This window comes from Puma concolor, chromosome E4 (assembly GCF_028749965.1).
Source record: "Puma concolor isolate L17-30 chromosome E4, mPumCon1.1.hap2, whole genome shotgun sequence".
Lineage (NCBI taxonomy): Eukaryota > Metazoa > Chordata > Mammalia > Carnivora > Felidae > Puma > Puma concolor.
The window spans coordinates 70,174,619-70,190,756 of record NC_141683.1 but is presented as its reverse complement, the minus strand read 5'-3'; the positions used below and the strand labels follow the sequence as shown (position 1 = coordinate 70,190,756).

The following is a 16,138-nucleotide window of genomic DNA, read 5'->3' as shown; positions in this document are numbered from 1 at the left end:
TAACTCCAAATAGGTTTGAGTAATTCTTTTTTTTTTTTTTTTTTTAATTTTACAGAGAGAGAAAGAGAGTGAGTGGGGGAGGGGCAGAGGGAGAGAGAATCCCAAGCAGGCACCACGCTCCGTGCAGAGCCCGACATGGGGCTCGATGCCACGAGCCTGGGATCATGACCTGCGCGGAAACCCAGAGTCACATACACAACCGACTGACCCAGGCGCCCCAGTTTGAATAATTTTTGTGATCACCCGAGTGATACTTCCGTAATTTTCTGCTGTTTCTTGAGCCTGTTTTGGGGGAAGTGTTGCCTTCTGCCAGCCAGTAAGAGTTACAGCGAGAGTAAGAGCCGTGCCCTGCGGGTGGAGCCGCGATGTGTGCAAGAGGGTCTCCCGCACTGGTGGTGACACCAAGGTGGAGGGCACGGGAGAGCGACGTGGGCTTTGCAGGTCAGCAGACCCCTCCCTCGGGCGCTCCCTCCGTGTTCGTCGCCTCCGGCCTCCTGCTCTCCTGCTCCTCTGTTTTCTCCCCGTCCCTTGTCCGGTGGCCGCCGGGCCGAGCCCTGGTCCTCCTTCTGTGGGCCTGTGTCTCACGGCTCCTGGCGGCTCTTTGGTGCCTTGGGGGCGGGAGGACCCTGGACCTGCACACGAGATGCTGCGGAGATGCGTCTTTTAAGGGAGGGTTTCCACCGTTCTTTCCCAGCGTTTCTGAGGACTCCAGGGGCTCTCCCTTCCCCGCTGACTGTTGGGCCCCTTTCCATCTGCCCCTCAGGCGTCGGAGGACGTCTCTGGACCCAGACGGTGCCCGCCACTCTGTTCTCTGCGCTCAGAGGGCTGGGACACCTGCACCATAGAGTCGTAGAAGGAACTTCAGGGTTCCCTGGTATCACATTGACTGTTACGTTCCCGTGTGTGCTTCAATACCTGATGCGACAGATTTGCTTTTAAAAATTTTACTGGTTTTAGGGATACAACATGCGTTCCGTGTTATTTTCCCCATTTCAAATATTCCTAACAGGTGGCCAGCTCAAGTTAAAACAAAATAGATGCCTCTCATTTTAATGGTATCTTTTCCAACTCGGAAACAAAGCGTTCGTTGTTTTAAAAACTAATGGTGCAGTGGAAGAACAGTGTATTTGGAATCACTTATAAATTCATCAGAAAAAAAATTCAGATTGACAGCATTTTGGGTTTCTAATTAAGCCTTTGAAGGCAAGCATGTCAACTATAAGAAAACAGTAACGTAGACTTCTAGTATATTCTTTTCTAGTTGGCCAAAGACCCAAAGTTGTTTTCCGGACTAAAATTGTCATTCACATGAATCGTAATGATAGCGTGGAAAAGTTGGACTCCTTCAGGAGAAGGAGATCCCCAACTAACACAGCCTTCACACAGCTTCCCGTGCGTCAAGAGTCTAGAGAAGGAAAATGCTCCTTTCATCTCTGCGTGGACAGTTCTGACCTCAAAAATAAAATGGCCATTTTCAAGGATCCTAGTTCTGCTGGCGAGTAGTCAGACCAGATTAATAAACACAAATCTCCCCGACCCCCCTTTTTAGAAAATATTGGTGATCAATCCTGGCTCGGCTAACAGAGTGCGAGATTCACGCTTAACAAAGTCAAATTAACCGAGTGTGGCACGTGCTAGCTCTGGGATGTGATAGTGAACACGGCACTGAAGGTCCTTGCCCTTGAGAAACATACACACATATGTGTATATGTGTATGTGTGTGTGCGTGTCCTACATGTGTCCATATACAAACAGTGTGCAGTGCTGTAAAATGAATGGGGCCTGAGGAGAGGGGAATTTTGGCCTTAAAACGCCATCTACAGTTAGCCATTTGGCAGAAAAAGTAGAGTCCTTCGTCTGGTCTTGATGATTAATGTGTTTTCTGCGTTTTAATAATAAAGTTGGTGGCGGGCCATGATCTGTGGCTGTTCGGAAAAGAGTCTTAGTCGTCCAACGATATTTGTGCCTCGAAACAGAAAACTTTCCCTGGAGGTGAAAATCTGCAGATACGTACGCCCTGCAGGGGCGAGGCCGTGACCGTGTGCTTCTCGGGCCCCCATTTCCCTGACTGAGGCCCCGGGGGCTGGGGTCCCAGAGGCTGTCCCTGCGGAGCCTGAACCTGGTCCCCGAACCTGGTCCCTTGGCACCGTGCGGACATGGCCAGTCTAGCCTGAGTTCTGGTGATGAAATGGGGGCTCCTGTTGTCCAGCCAAAGTTTTCCGATTCACTGTTTTTCCTGCCCTGCCCTGCCCTGCCCAGTCCTCTTTTCTTTGTATTCAGCTCATACTTTGCCTACCCAGAAGGCTGTGCTTTGAAGCCTGAGCATTAGCGGGTAAATACGGATGCGGAACTGCTTTCACCGGACAGGATTTTGGGGAGCGGGAGAGTGGCTTCTCCAGATCAGTAGCAAATCTGTGTCCTGGGGACCGAGGCGGTTCAGTCTCGGTCATTTTCAGATTGGTCCGGGGGGCTTGGGGGCCCCTCGGAGGGCCCTGGGGGTGCCTGTGGGAGTCGGTTTGCAAGGCAAACCCCTTCACCAGGGAGCCTGCAGAGCCACACAGAGAACCTGAAAACAGCAAATTCTTGCTTGTCACGGACCCTTCCTGAGTCAGAGTGTGAGTGCCAGCTCAAGAGTCCCTTGTGGGCGACCTTCCCATCCGGGTTTCCGTGTTCCATTCTGCCCTGCCAACGCTCCTGGGCCCTTCTCACTCACGCCCGTCTGTGGAAAGCAGGGAAAGGAAGCGGAGCCGTGAGGTCCACACGGTGGGGGCGACGTAAGACCTGTTGGAAATGCTGGGTTGAAGCAGCTCATTACCGTTCGAAAGACATTCTTCAGTTTTCTAACCAAAGGAAAAACTGCGTTATCTTCATTATAGATAGAAGTCACAACACGCCGAACTACTTGGAAAGCCGCATGTTTTAGCCAGTAATGAGTCTTAACCTTTACGAGATCAGCACATGGAAATGGTTAGTGGGCACCAGCAGAGAAACGCGGGTCACATGCCCTTCGGTCAGGGGCCAAGTCCTCGTCACTCCAGGCATTCAGAGTTTTGCAGTTCATCTTCCTAGGTTGCTAAGTGCTTTTCATGCCTCATGACACAAAGAGTTGACTAGCTTGCTTTTGCAGTGTGAAACGCTTCCTTTTAAAATTTCGAAACATGCTTTTCTCCTTACTTTTAAGATATTTTGATTCATTCAGATTTTGCATAATATTAAGAATAGCAGAATTTATAAGCTACAAGCATGTGTGATTTGAATGCTTCCTACCTAATGGGACTGGAATTTTTCTCCAATCATGGGACAGGGAGACCATCGTTCCCCAGTTGCCAAAACAGAATGCAGCTGGCTGCAGGAGGGCTGAGCTAGCAGAACATTTAATATTTTGAAAAATGTGTCCTGGGGGAAAAGACTTTCTGTTCAGAAAGATACTGAATTATTTAGCTGGGCAGCTGCAGGGTGTGAATATTTTGAGCGCCATTGCTGTCATTTATTTTTTATTGGGTTCAAATGGAAAAATTGAAAACCGTATTCAGACGCGTAGCCTTTCACTCGATGGCGTGTAGACCTCCGGCTGCAGCTGCCTGCGCTCCTGTGATCTGCACGGGCACATTCCACTCCGAGTGCATCAGTGTTTAATTTTCAAAATTCTCGGCAAATAGCAGAGCTGCAGCCAGGAATTCCTCCACTGAGATTCCTTCCGGCCCAGATGAAACTGATAATTCCCGGCTGGGTTGCTGTCATTCATCACTAATCCAGGTATGGCTGCTTGCTGTGTTTAATTTTCTTTTTTCTGAACCCAAAGGCACTGCTGGCTTGCGTTTCCCATGAGAAGGCGGCGGTGATGTGCCTGGAATTCCAGCCCCCGGAGGTGGTGGCTTTTCTAGACGGACGTAGCTGGCCTTTGTCGTGGGGCTGACGGACGTGAGCTTGCTGCTAGACACAAAACCATGCGCGACCAGCTCATGGTAGAGTCTTCAAGAAAAGCAGGACTGTATCAGGGACCTGCCTCTAAGTTTCTGAAGTTGGTGTCATGGAAAGCAGCTGTTTCCTACCACAGGGTATCTGTTGATGCCACTTGCCATTTGGGAACAGGATGTTGAATTGGATGGACAGTAGGTTTTAATGTTTGTTGTATAGGTCTTGTAAAAAAAAAAAAAATAACAGTACTTTGGGAAGCATTCAAAATGTCATCAGCACTTAACATCCTATGAAAAGCAGGTCAGAATGTATTCATTTTGCATTTTAAACTGTTTTAATGAACACTTAAAAGCAGTATGTATAGGATAAAAATCACGGAATTTGGAAGTGGACAGTTCTGGCTTTATCTCAGCTGGCCCTGTGCCCTTACGCCAGTGACGTATGACCTCCGAGTCTTGGTCTTACGTATAAGCTAGGAGAGCAGATTACAGAGTTGGTGTGAGGGTTAACACTGTCGTAGATATGGAGGGCCTACGTAGGCCTCGAGCATGTTGGTACCCGACAAAGGGTACGTTGTATGTCTGTTAGGGATTCTCTATCTCTGCGGCCCACCCATCCACTTGCCCACCTACTTGCCTCTCTGTGTATTTATATTTATCTTCTAGACCTTTTTCGGGCTTCCCCTTTTTTGTTAATCCAGCCATATTTTGCTGAAATTTAAAATATGAAAATACTCCACATGATGGATAAATGTATGGAAACAAAAAAAGGTTCGCTGGTGGTCTCCCAAGAGACTTCTAAGACTACATTATCTCAGTGTGACTTTCAGTCTGCTGGTGCTTCAGCCTCCTAAGAGCAGGTATCTCTCCTGCGGAGACTTTATCAGGGTCACAGACCCATGTATGTACGGTCACCGCCTGTGGACGGGGATCTGTGGTGGATGAGCCTTCGAAGTAGTCAACATGGGAGCTGAGAAGCCGTCATCATCAGGGCTTTTCTTGGTGAGCAAGGGAGTGTGAAAAACGAGATAGTTGTGGGAATCAGATATTTAGCAACACAGGTGAATGTGGTAGACTGGCCACGTGCTCTGTTTTCTGCCTGGACTGAGATCTCAGGGGGTTGACTGTAACGGGGCGGAGAGGTGACAACCGTGGAAGAAACTCGAGCGGGGCTTTGGAGGCCGGGACCACGGAGGGACCAGCGCTGGCTGACTCAGCAGAGCAGAGGAGATGGAACAGGGTGGAAGCAGGTAAGAAGCAAGCAGTTGAAGAGCAGAGCCTGGGAAGGCACAGACGTGAAGCGCAGACGTGCTGTGGGAGCCGAGAACAGAAGTATCTGAAAATCGGATGAGCAGGGGTAGGGTTCCTGGGCTCCTGTCTCTGCTCCTGCGGCCAGGTGACTGCCGTTCCCCACGCTAGCAGAGGACTGGGGGTGTGTTTTCTAGAACCTTCAGTTGCGGACACAGTTAAGGGCAGGGGTGAATGCTGTTACAGGTGCTGGGTGTGGATTAGTGATCTGAACAGACCGGAACATCTCTGTTCCTGTGGGAGGAGTCGGACAATCAACAGTAATGCAGTGAAGTGATAATAGGAAGTCGTGAGTGCTGGGGGCGGGGGGGAAGGGCTGTAGTTCAAGACAAGGGTCCTTCGAGGACCAGGGAGGGGCAGGCAGCTGTGGGGACGGCAGGGCACCGCTGTCCCAGGCGGAGGAACAGGCGTCACAAAGGCCCTGAGATGGAAGGGAGGCTGAAGTAGTGAGGAGGTGAGTCGTCCGGAGGAGAGTGAGATAGGAGGTCAGGCATACCGAGGGGACACGTGACAGGCAGTGGCGATGACGTGGGGCCTTGCCGACTGTCCTAAGGACCTGCTTTTTCTCAGAATGAGTTTGAGTACCAGGGTCCGACTTGCTCTAACAGAATCGGGTCAGAGCGAGCACGCTGAGTTAAAGTACTCGGCCCACAGCGGGCTGCCAGGTCATTCCCACCCCTCTCCCTCCACCCCCACCCACCAGGCGGACACACAGCAGAACGGGGGTCTCTCTCTAGGGGACAGAAACAGCCGGAGAGAGAGCAGGGTCCCCAGTGGAAATCCGCTCGTCAGGAAGTTCTGCCGTCCCCGCATGGACGTTGTTGGTCTCTGCTGTCTCACCCTTAATGCACACAGAGGACACAGGGGAGGGGGAGGAGAGTCTCTCCCAGGAAAGAAGCCAAAACAGACAGGATTACGAAAAGCATGTCAGAGGGACAGAAACAATAAAGGAGCAATAGCCCTTTCAAAGAAACTGTAGTTAAAATCCTCAGAGATAAGAGCAGACACTGTACCTGGGGAACAGCAGGTGCTCTTGGGTGTTGAAAGATTCTCAGTTCCGTGGACAGGCTGGGACGGGGTGGGACATAACGTAGAGGTCAGTCCAAGGGGAGGCGGGCAATCAAATGGGAATGGCGGTAGCAGCAGGTGTAGCTACAGGAACCTGGCCTGGCATTTGCGGGGCAGGTGGGGACCCAGGGCGGCTGGGGGTGGGGTGGGGGGGGTGGGGACTGATGTCTAGACTCCAAGTCGACAAGGTTGGGAGTTGTTCACCGTCCAGCGTGTACACGTCCCACCTGGAGGTGTTTTCATCGAATCATCCTCGGGTTGAGAAGATGCATAGAAAAGAGGCTGCAAATTAGAAGGAAACATGGTTTCAGGAAGGGAATGTGATGGCCATTCTGGAAGGGATGCCCCTGGGAATGATGGTTAGGGGCTATTTAGTCCTAACAACCAGGCACTCAGTGCCAGTGCGGCGGATGGGTGTGACGTAAGTGTCCCGAGCAGGGCGGGACGCTCCGGACGGCTACGCGTCGCGTGCAACTTGACAGTTCATGCTTGAAATAGAAAAACGTAGAAAGCACAGGGCGCTGGGCTGGCTCAGTGGGGGGAGCGTGCGACTCTTGATCTCAGGGTTGTGGGCTCCAGCCCCGCGATGGGTGTGGAGCCTACTTAAAGAAATGTAGAAAGCGGTAATGAGCATGTGATCTGCAACCAGCGACAGAGAAGGTGTAGCTGAGGAAAGGAGGGGCGGGCGCCACTCTTCTCCCCAGTTAGTGCCTTGTGGAGCTACTTTTAAGACTGTGAATAGGTTGTTTGGATAAAAAGAAAGCTTAAATTTCAGATACTTATTTTGATTTATTTTTTTAAAATTTTTTTTAATGTTTATTTTTGACAGAGAAAAAGACAGAGCGTGAGCGGGGGAGGGGCAGAGAGAGAGGGAGACACAGAATCGGAAGCAGGCTCCGGGCTCCGAGCTGTCGGCACAGAGCCCAACGCGGGGCTCGAACTCACGGACCGCGAGATCACGACCTGGGCCCAAGTCGGACGCTCAACCGAGTGAGCCACCCAGGCGCCCCTAAATTTCAGATATTTAAAGGAACCCGGCTACATCCTTTTCTGCAGTAAGGCCACATTGGTCACCAGAGTGTGGCTGTCCCTGGGCCAATGGGCCTGCCCTGTGGGACAGCCCATCTCTTTTTTCTCGGCCCGTTGTTGACGTCCTGTTTTCTGAATTAACACGTTTCTTCAGAGACGTTAGTACAGCTGGTCAAGTCACAGCCGAGTGGCTGGGAAGGTTCTGCCTCTGCGTTCTTGGTGTGTTTTGTGGTGACTTTGCATTTTAATCCCGAGGGACCCTGTCACCACCGACTTTGAAGCCAACGATGGCTATTTTATCGTTACCCCAATTGCTGGTAACACCTTCCACTATAGAGAAGCCTGCTGACGGTCTGTCATTCCGGCCATTTACGTATTCTAGGCTCGAAATCCTGCACCTTCAGGGGTGGGTTGTTTTGTTTACTGTTTGGCTCTGTCACAAACGTGCCCATCGTAGACCCTCAGGTGCATGTGTCAGGAAGAGCAGATTACGTAGTGTTTGAGAGCGTGGCTTCTGAATTAGGTCAGCCTGGGTTTGGATCCCATCCCTGGCCCTCCTGGCTGGTGGCTCAGCCTCCTTCTCGAGCTGGTGTCCTTGTCTGTGTGGGGCAGGGACCCGTGCCAGAGACTGTCCACGGTGCGTGTCTGCCTGATCGTGGGGCTGCCGCAGCCCCGTGCTCCGTCCTTCCACTGCCCCCCCCGCTTATGAAGTAGGAGTCAGCCCTGTGGGCCCACGACTCGAGTGCGCTTCTTCAGCTCCCGTCTTTGGACGTGTTCTCACTCTTGGCCTCCAGTTGATGCCAGTTAACACACGTTTCTCCGTCTCACTGTCTGTTGTTCCTGGGCTTCATCATACTGTTCTTTCAAAGTCCGTTTACCACGCTGAATGAGTAATGTGGCATTTAAAAGTAATATTTGTCTGGTGGGACGCGTGGCCCGCTCAGAGGGGCGTGCGGCTGTAGATCTTAGGGTGGTGAGTTCGAGCCCCACGTCGGGTATAGAGCTTACTTAAAATCTTAAAAAGAATAATATACAGTGTTAATAAAGCCATACGCCCTGAATCTCTAGTAATATTATAATATAGATCACGTTACAACAGAAATATTTTTAAAGCAAAAATTCTGCTTCTTGGGTGATAGATTTATTTATTTTAGGAATGTTTGTTATTTAACTTCTAGTACAGCGGGAAAATGTTCACGTCCTTCACAATGCGTTTTCCCTGTGAGGTCTTTTGACTGCATTAAAAGAGAGTGGTAATAAGATAATGTTATAATTTGTTTTTCTGAAAGGTTGAGCAACCCTTTCAAGACTGAGATGTCCTCAAAGGTAGGAATCTGTGTTCTATGTATCTTTGTCCACTGACGTTTAGTAAAGTCCTAAGTGTTACCTGAGTGATCACATTCTTGAGTGGATTAACTGTAGTGTTTTGTTTATAACTTTTTATTTTGATATAATTTTGAACTTTAAGAAGAATCACAGGGGCGCCTGGGTGGCTCAGTCGGTTGAGCGGCTGACTTCGGCTCAGGTCGTGATCTCGCAGTCCGTGGGTTCGAGCCCCACGTCGGACTCTGTGCTGACAGCTCGGAGCCTGGAGCCTGCTTCTGTTTCTGTGTCTCCCTCTCTCTCTGCCCCTCCCCCGTTCACGCTCTGTCTCTCTCTGCCTTTCAAAAATGAATAAATGTTAAAAAAATTAAAAAAAAAACCTTTAAAAAAAAAAGAAGAATCACAAAATTAGTACAAGGAAATGCCATATACCGTTTACCTAGATTTACCAGTTATTTGTTTTCTCTTTCTTTTTGTTTTTTTTCTTTTTATTTATTTATTTATTTATTTATTTATTTATTTATTTATATTTTATTTTCTAGATTTACCAATTATTTAGCACGGTTTACTTATTTATATGTGCCTAACATTTTCTGAACCATTTGAGGGTAAGTTGCCAACATCATGCCCCTTTACCCCTGTGTCCTTCCATATGTAGTTCCTAAGGACACATTCTCTCATAAAACACAGCGCACATACCAAAATCTGGAAATCTAACCTGGATATAATACTGTTTGCTCATCTGCGCGGTCCACATCCAGATTTGCCCTCTGTCTCGAGTACGACATCCAGTCCAGGGTCACACATTGCATGGCAGTTTCTTGTCTCCCTGAATCAAATCTGGAACAGTTCTGGAGTCTTTCTTCACTTTCTTGACCTTAGTTTACATATTTTGAGGAGGAGAGGTCAATTATTTTTTGAATTGACCTCGATTTGGGTTTGTCTAATGTGTTCTCATGATGAGATTGAAGCGTCGTCATTTTGGGGGGAAAGCCACGGGATGGTGTCGTGCCTTCTACATCCTGTCAGTAGGCGGGTGATGTCGGTACCAGTGTTACTGACTTACCCACCAAGTTTCTCCACTGTAAACTTACCGTTTTCCTATTGTTAATATGTAATTTGTGGAGAGATAGTTTGAAGTATCTTCTTCCTCCTCAGACTTTCACTCCTTCCTTCTAGACTTCCATATTTATTAGTTGGTATTATGCTCTAAGAAAGAGCTTCCTTTTCTTCCTTTTTAAAATTTATATTAGTTCAAACTCATAGATTCTTACTGTATTCAAGGAATTATATTCCTTACTGTCATGAATTATTTTATTGCTTGAATTATTCCAGCTTTGGGCTGTGGGGGCCCCAGCTACAAACTGCCCCTCTGTCCTTTGGATATGTTTCCATAATTCTTCAAGGATTTCTTACTTTTGGTGGAACAAGATGTTGTAAGTTCTTCATGTACTTCTTTGCACCAGCCCCGGACACAGCCTTTCCTAGGGTGCTTTGGTTCCTTTTCGTGGAGAATGGTATTTTGAAACCAAGATCCGGGTGTGCACATTGCTACTAATGTGTTGTTTGTTCTAGACCCTGTTAGGTCTCAGATCTCTCAGACTGAGCCAGGAAATATGTGTATGTGTCTATGCCCCCGTCTCCGTCTGAGTTCAAGCCCTACATGTAAGTGAAGGATTCACATCCCTCCACTACACATTCAGCAGCCCAGGATTCGTTCTAGTCTCCAGCAGTGGGAAACATGGCTCAAGACAATGTTTTGAGTCCCTAGTATCTCGTCAAAGCCTTGGCATTAGGTGGTAAATCCATGTTTTAAGGATTTGGATGAATGAATGAGTCAATAAAATAGTTACGGTGTCACCTCTACATATATCCTCACTGCTGGACCAATATTTGGCGTGAGGTGCATGTTCAATAAAACTGTGTTGAACAAGTGGTTCAAGTGGTTCTTTCCCCTCCAGTATCTTCATGTTTTATTTTCAAACCACGTGAGAGTAGGACTCCATATAAGTATTCTTGTTTTTTTACCATTTAAAGCTTGAATCCAGATAAATTATTCAGTTAATATGAACAGTCTTTTTCCAATAAGAAAAAGTCATAAATAAAAATAAAATGGCTCTGGAAGAAAAACAGTTCTTTTGGGACGCCTGGGTGGCTCAGCCGGTTGAGCGTCCGACTTCGGCTCAGGTCACAGTCTTGCGGTCCGTGAGTTCGAGCCCCGCATCCGGCTCTGTGCTGACCGCTCGGAGCCTGGAGCCCGCTTCGGATTCTGTGTCTCCCTCTCTCTCTCCCCCTCCGTTGCTCACGCTCTGCGTGTCTCTCTGTCTCAAAAATGAATAACTGTTACATTTTTTTCTTTAAGACAAACAGTTCTTTTGTTTGAAAAACCTGAGATTTGGGCAGCATCAACTGAAAAGGTTTCCATTTGTCTAATTAATAGAAATTGTGGCTTTCAGGGTTTGGCGCATTTTTCACATTTGTCAGCTCTGGCGACATGAAATGTGTTCTTCGTCTGAATTCTCTTCCTGTGCCGCTGCTGTCAGACAAGAAGAATTTCCATGTCACTGCTGCTTGTTACTGAGCTGCTATAAAAAAGGATGCTTGACGATAACTTATGAGTAAGTGATTAGAGATTTCTGGTAACCTTCAGATTGTTGCCAAATTACATTAACTGTGAGTAATCTGGGGGGAAAAGCAGTCTCATTCACCTATGCCCTCAAAGGTTATAGATTTACAATTTCAGACAGCCGTTAATGACGTTCCCTTTTGAGGTGCATTTTTTTCCCTTAAACCTCAGGAAATATGGTCTGCTTTTCTCTCCATATGATTAAAACTAATAATTCCTTGCTCATAAGTTCATATTTTATCCCTTGAAACTTGTTTTGAAAACTGCTTCATCCTTTTCTGTGTTTGATTTTTCTGTTTACCCAAACTATATTAAATGTGGCATGTGCATTGTAAGTTCTAGGATTGAATTGACTGTGGAATTTCTAATGAGTCGTAATACCAGAAAGTAGGAAAGAAACAAGGGGGTGAGTTTTATGTCAGGAAGTCTCTTCCATACACTTGCCTGGGAGTTGATTATTTTTTTTTGTTTTAAAGAAGTTTTCTGGGGCGCCTGGGTGGCGCAGTCGGTTAAGCGTCCGACTTCAGCCAGGTCACGATCTCGCGGTCCGGGAGTTCGAGCCCCGCGTCAGGCTCTGGGCTGATGGCTCAGAGCCTGGAGCCTGTTTCCGATTCTGTGTCTCCCTCTCTCTCTGCCCCTCCCCCGTTCATGCTCTGTCTCTCTCTGTCCCAAAAATAAATAAACGTTGAAAAAAAAAATTTTTTTTAAAAAAAAGAAGTTTTCTTCCGGGGTACCTGGGTGGCTCAGTCGGTTAAGAGTCCGACTTCAGCTCAGGTCATGATCACACGGTTCGTGGGTTTGAGCCCCGCGTCAGGCTCTGTGCTGACAGCTCAGAGCCTGGAGCCTGCTTCAGATTCTGTGTCTCCCTCTCTCTCTGTTCCTTCCCTGCTCTCACTCTGTCTCTCTCTCTCTCAAAAATAAATAAACAGTAAAAAAAAATTTTTTTTAATTAAAAAAAAAGTTTTCTTCCAACATTTTCTTTAACTCTTTATAGAAACATTTAAGTTTTTTGTTTGTTACATATTTACACATTTATTTAAGTTTTCCACCCTGATCAAGAGTGCTGGGAGTCTGCATCTTCTGAAACTAAGAAAAATCAAGACAGTTAAACAGCTCAGTCTTGAAAGCCCTTCCTGCTTGAAGAAAAACGAAATCGCAGTTTACGTAGTCTTTTCTGAGATTAAATTTTGAAGGTAAAGTTTTATGGATTTCTGTCTTTTAACTATAGACATACAAAGCCAAAATCCCAAAATTGTTGCTTAGAAAATACTTAGTGGGTGGTGAGGGCTCTCCAGAGCCTGTTCTGGTTGGTCTCTATAAGTAGAAATTGCTAAAGCATAGGGGCGCCTGGGGGCTCAGTAGGTTAAGCTTCCAACTTGGGCTCAGGTCAGGATCTCACTGTTCCTGGGTTCCAGCCCCGAATCAGGCTCTGTGCTAACAGCTTGGAGCCTGGAACCTGCTTCAGATTCTGTATCTCCCTTTCTCCCTACCCTTCCCCAGCTCATGCTCTGTCTGTCTGTCTGTCTGTCTGTCTGTCTCTCTCTCTCTCAAAAATAAACATTAAAAAAAATTAAATATATAAAAGAAATCACCTAGGCATCAGCCTGCAGTACTGATGCACACAGGAATGCGGTACTCACTATTAGAGACAGGTACACTTGGCGAATTTCCAAAAATGCCATTGCACTTTTAGCCAGTTACTTTTTTGTTTTCTCTTTGAATTTGCACCTGGGGGCCCCCTGCTGGATTTATGGTAATGCCTTCTCTCTTCCAAGGAGCAGACCAGGAGCCAGAGCCACATGTCCATGGGCGGGGTTAGTGCAGGGAAGGGCTCCGTGCTCACCCCAGTGAATCTGTGTCCGGCTCCACCTGCCCAGCTCCTCCGTGTCTTGAAAGTGGAGGACTGGAGGGAGGACCGAGCAGAGGGGCGGAGGACTGGAGGGATGGCTGAGCAGAGGGGCTGAGGACTTGAGGGAGGACTAAACAGCGGTGGGGAGGATGGGAGGGGATGAGCAGAGGGACAGAAGACTGGAGGGAGGGATGAGCAGAAGGGTGGAGGACTGGGGGGGAGGATTGACCAGAGCAGGGGAGGACTGGAGGGAGGACTGACAAGAGGGGTGGAGGACTAGAGGGAGGACAGAGCAGAGGGGCTGAGGACTGGAGGGAGGATGGAACAGGGGCGGAAGACTGGCAGGGAGGACTGAGCAGAGGGACGGGGGACTGGAGGGAGGGCCGAGCAGAAGGGCTGAGGACTGGAGGGAGGACTGTATGGGGGGGAGGACTAGAGGGAGGACTGCGCAGAGGGGCAGAGGACTTGAGGGAGGACTAAACAGAGGTGGGGAGGATGGGAGGGGATGAGCAGAGGGACAGAAGACTGGAGGGAGGGATGAGCAGAGGGGTGGAGGACTGGGGGGGAAGATTGACCAGAGCGGGGGAGGACTGGAGGGAGGACTGACAAGAGGGGTGGAGGACTAGAGGGAGGACAGAGCAGAGGGGCTGAGGACTGAGGGGGAAGATTGACCAGGGGGGGTGAGGACTGGAAAGAGGACTGAGCATAGAGGCAGAGGATGGGGGGGAGGACTAAGCATAGGTGGGGAGGACTTAACAGAGAGGGGGAGGACTGGAGGGAGGATTGAGCAGAGGGGCGGAGGACTGGGGGGAGGGCTGAGCAGAGGGGCCAGTGTGGTCTTGGTCCAGGTTTGCAGTTTGCAGGGTGGTACACTGGGCCGTGTTCTCCCCTCACTCTCTGCAGACGCACTTCCATCCTAGTGGTGGTGGCTTTTGTCTTCACTCCTTTCTTTTTTTTTTTTTTTTTTTTTAATTTTTTTTTTTTTTCAACGTTTATTTATTTTTGGGACAGAGAGAGACAGAGCATGAACGGGGGAGGGGCAGAGAGAGAGGGAGACACAGAATCGGAAACAGGCTCCAGGCTCTGAGCCATCAGCCCAGAGCCCGACGCGGGGCTCGAACTCACGGACCGCAAGATCGTGACCTGGCTGAAGTCGGACGCTTAACCGACTGCGCCACCCAGGCGCCCCTTCACTCCTTTCATAGGGTTGTGTGGCCCCCGAGGTGTGGGGCCCGTGCACATATTTGGGGTTCGTTCTGTATTTCCTTCTGTTGTGCATGTTTTGGAGCCCGAGATCAAGCAGATTAAAATGCAGGTACATGTTCACATCACTCGGGACTGCACGGTGACTTGTGGCTGGGAAGGAACTAACTCCTTGTCACCTCCCCTGTAGACCAGCCGCAGGGCCCCGCTTCTGCGGGTTCCGTAAACACTAGTATCCTTTTCTGTCTTGCAGAACGCAGCAGGGTGTTCGTGAAAATGACACATGAATCTTTTAACAAATATATTAAAATGTAACTTAATTAAGTCCGATTATGGGGCAGGCCGGTTTGAATCAGAAAACCATCTGGGGTGCAGAACTGTAGGCCGAGGCAGTGTGGGCACAGGGTGGTGGCGGGTGGGGGGGGCTGCTGGTCCCGGCACTGGGTTGCGGGGGGGCCGGGAGCCTGGGCCTCAGGGCGTCGCTCCTGCATCTGTAACCTAGGGACAGCACAGGGCCCACCTGGCACACTGTTCACGTTTGATAAAGATCGTTTAATAAATGAGTGACCCTAAAGCTTTGGGGTTCCTTTTTATAAATTAAGAACCTTAATCTAGAAATGGAATGGCTGAGGCAGAAATGGGGCCACGTTTCTCCATAGCCTTTCAACAGTTAGTACACTTTTTTTTTAAATGTAAGTTCTAGTTAGTGCACATACAGTGTAGTGTTGGTTTCAGGAGTAGAACCCAGTGGTTCATCACTTACAGATGACACCAGTGCTGGTCCCAACACATGCCCCCCTTGGTGCCCATCCCCCATGCAGCCCATCCCCCACCCACCTCCCTTGTGGCAACCCTCAGTTTGTTCTCTGTGTTTAAGTCCCATGGTTTGCCTCCTTTTCTGTTTTCATCTTTTTTTACTTTCCCTTCCCCTGTGTTCATCTGTTGTGTTTCTCAAATTCCACATGAGTGAAATCATGTATTTTGTCTTTCTCCAACTTATTTCGCTTAGCATCATATACTCTAGTTCCATCCACATTGTTGCAAATAACAAAATTTCATTCTTTTTCATCGCCAAGTAGTATTCCATCACACACACACACACACACACACACACACACACACACACACACACACACCCCACATGTTTATCCATTCATTAGTTGATGGACATTTGGGCTCCTTCCATAATTTGGCTATGGCGATAATGCTGCTATAAACATTGGTGTGCATGTGGCCCTTCAAATTAGCATTTTTGTATGCTCTGGATAAATACCTAGTAGTGCAATTGCTGGGTTGTAGGGTAGTTCTATTTTTAATTTCCTGAGGAACCTCCACACTGTTTTCCAGAGCGGCTGCACCAGTTTGCATTCCCACCAGCAGCGCACGAGGGTTCCCCTTTCTCCGCATCCTCGCCAATATCTAGTGTTGCCTGAGTTGTTAATTTTAGCCATTCTGACACATGAAAAGATGCTCAACATCACTCATCATCAAGGAAATACCAGTCAAAACCACGGGGAGATATACTTTTAAAACAAAGTTTATTTATTTTGAGAGGGGGTGGGGCAGAGAGAGAGGGAAAGAGAGAATCCCAAGCAGGCTCCACACTGTCAGTGCAGAGCCTGATGTGGGGACCGAACTCACGAACCATGAGATCATGACCTGAGCTGAAATCAAGAGTTGGATGCTTAACCAACTGAGCCACCTAGGCTCAGCCACTTACTACACTTTTTAAAACATTCATTTTATTATTTTCAAGATCTGTAGTAATTGGAACTGAGCCAAATATGTATACTATGCGATTTTTAGTTACACTGC

The 16,138-nt window shown here is 48.3% G+C and overlaps 1 protein-coding gene across 6 annotated transcripts in view; it reads left to right on the top strand.

The window, feature by feature from the left end:
- The window catches only part of DISP1 (dispatched RND transporter family member 1), a 186,809-nt gene that overhangs the window by 58,614 nt on the left and 112,057 nt on the right, over nt 1-16,138 (top strand). For 2 of the 6 annotated variants that reach the window (XM_086693275.1, XM_086693276.1), the window contains exon 2: nt 8,612-8,648. The exons of the other annotated variants lie outside the window; for them this stretch is intronic. The gene's annotated coding sequence lies outside the window, so the exon portion shown is untranslated. The remainder of the gene's footprint in view (nt 1-8,611; nt 8,649-16,138) is intronic. 6 annotated transcript variants of the gene reach the window in all.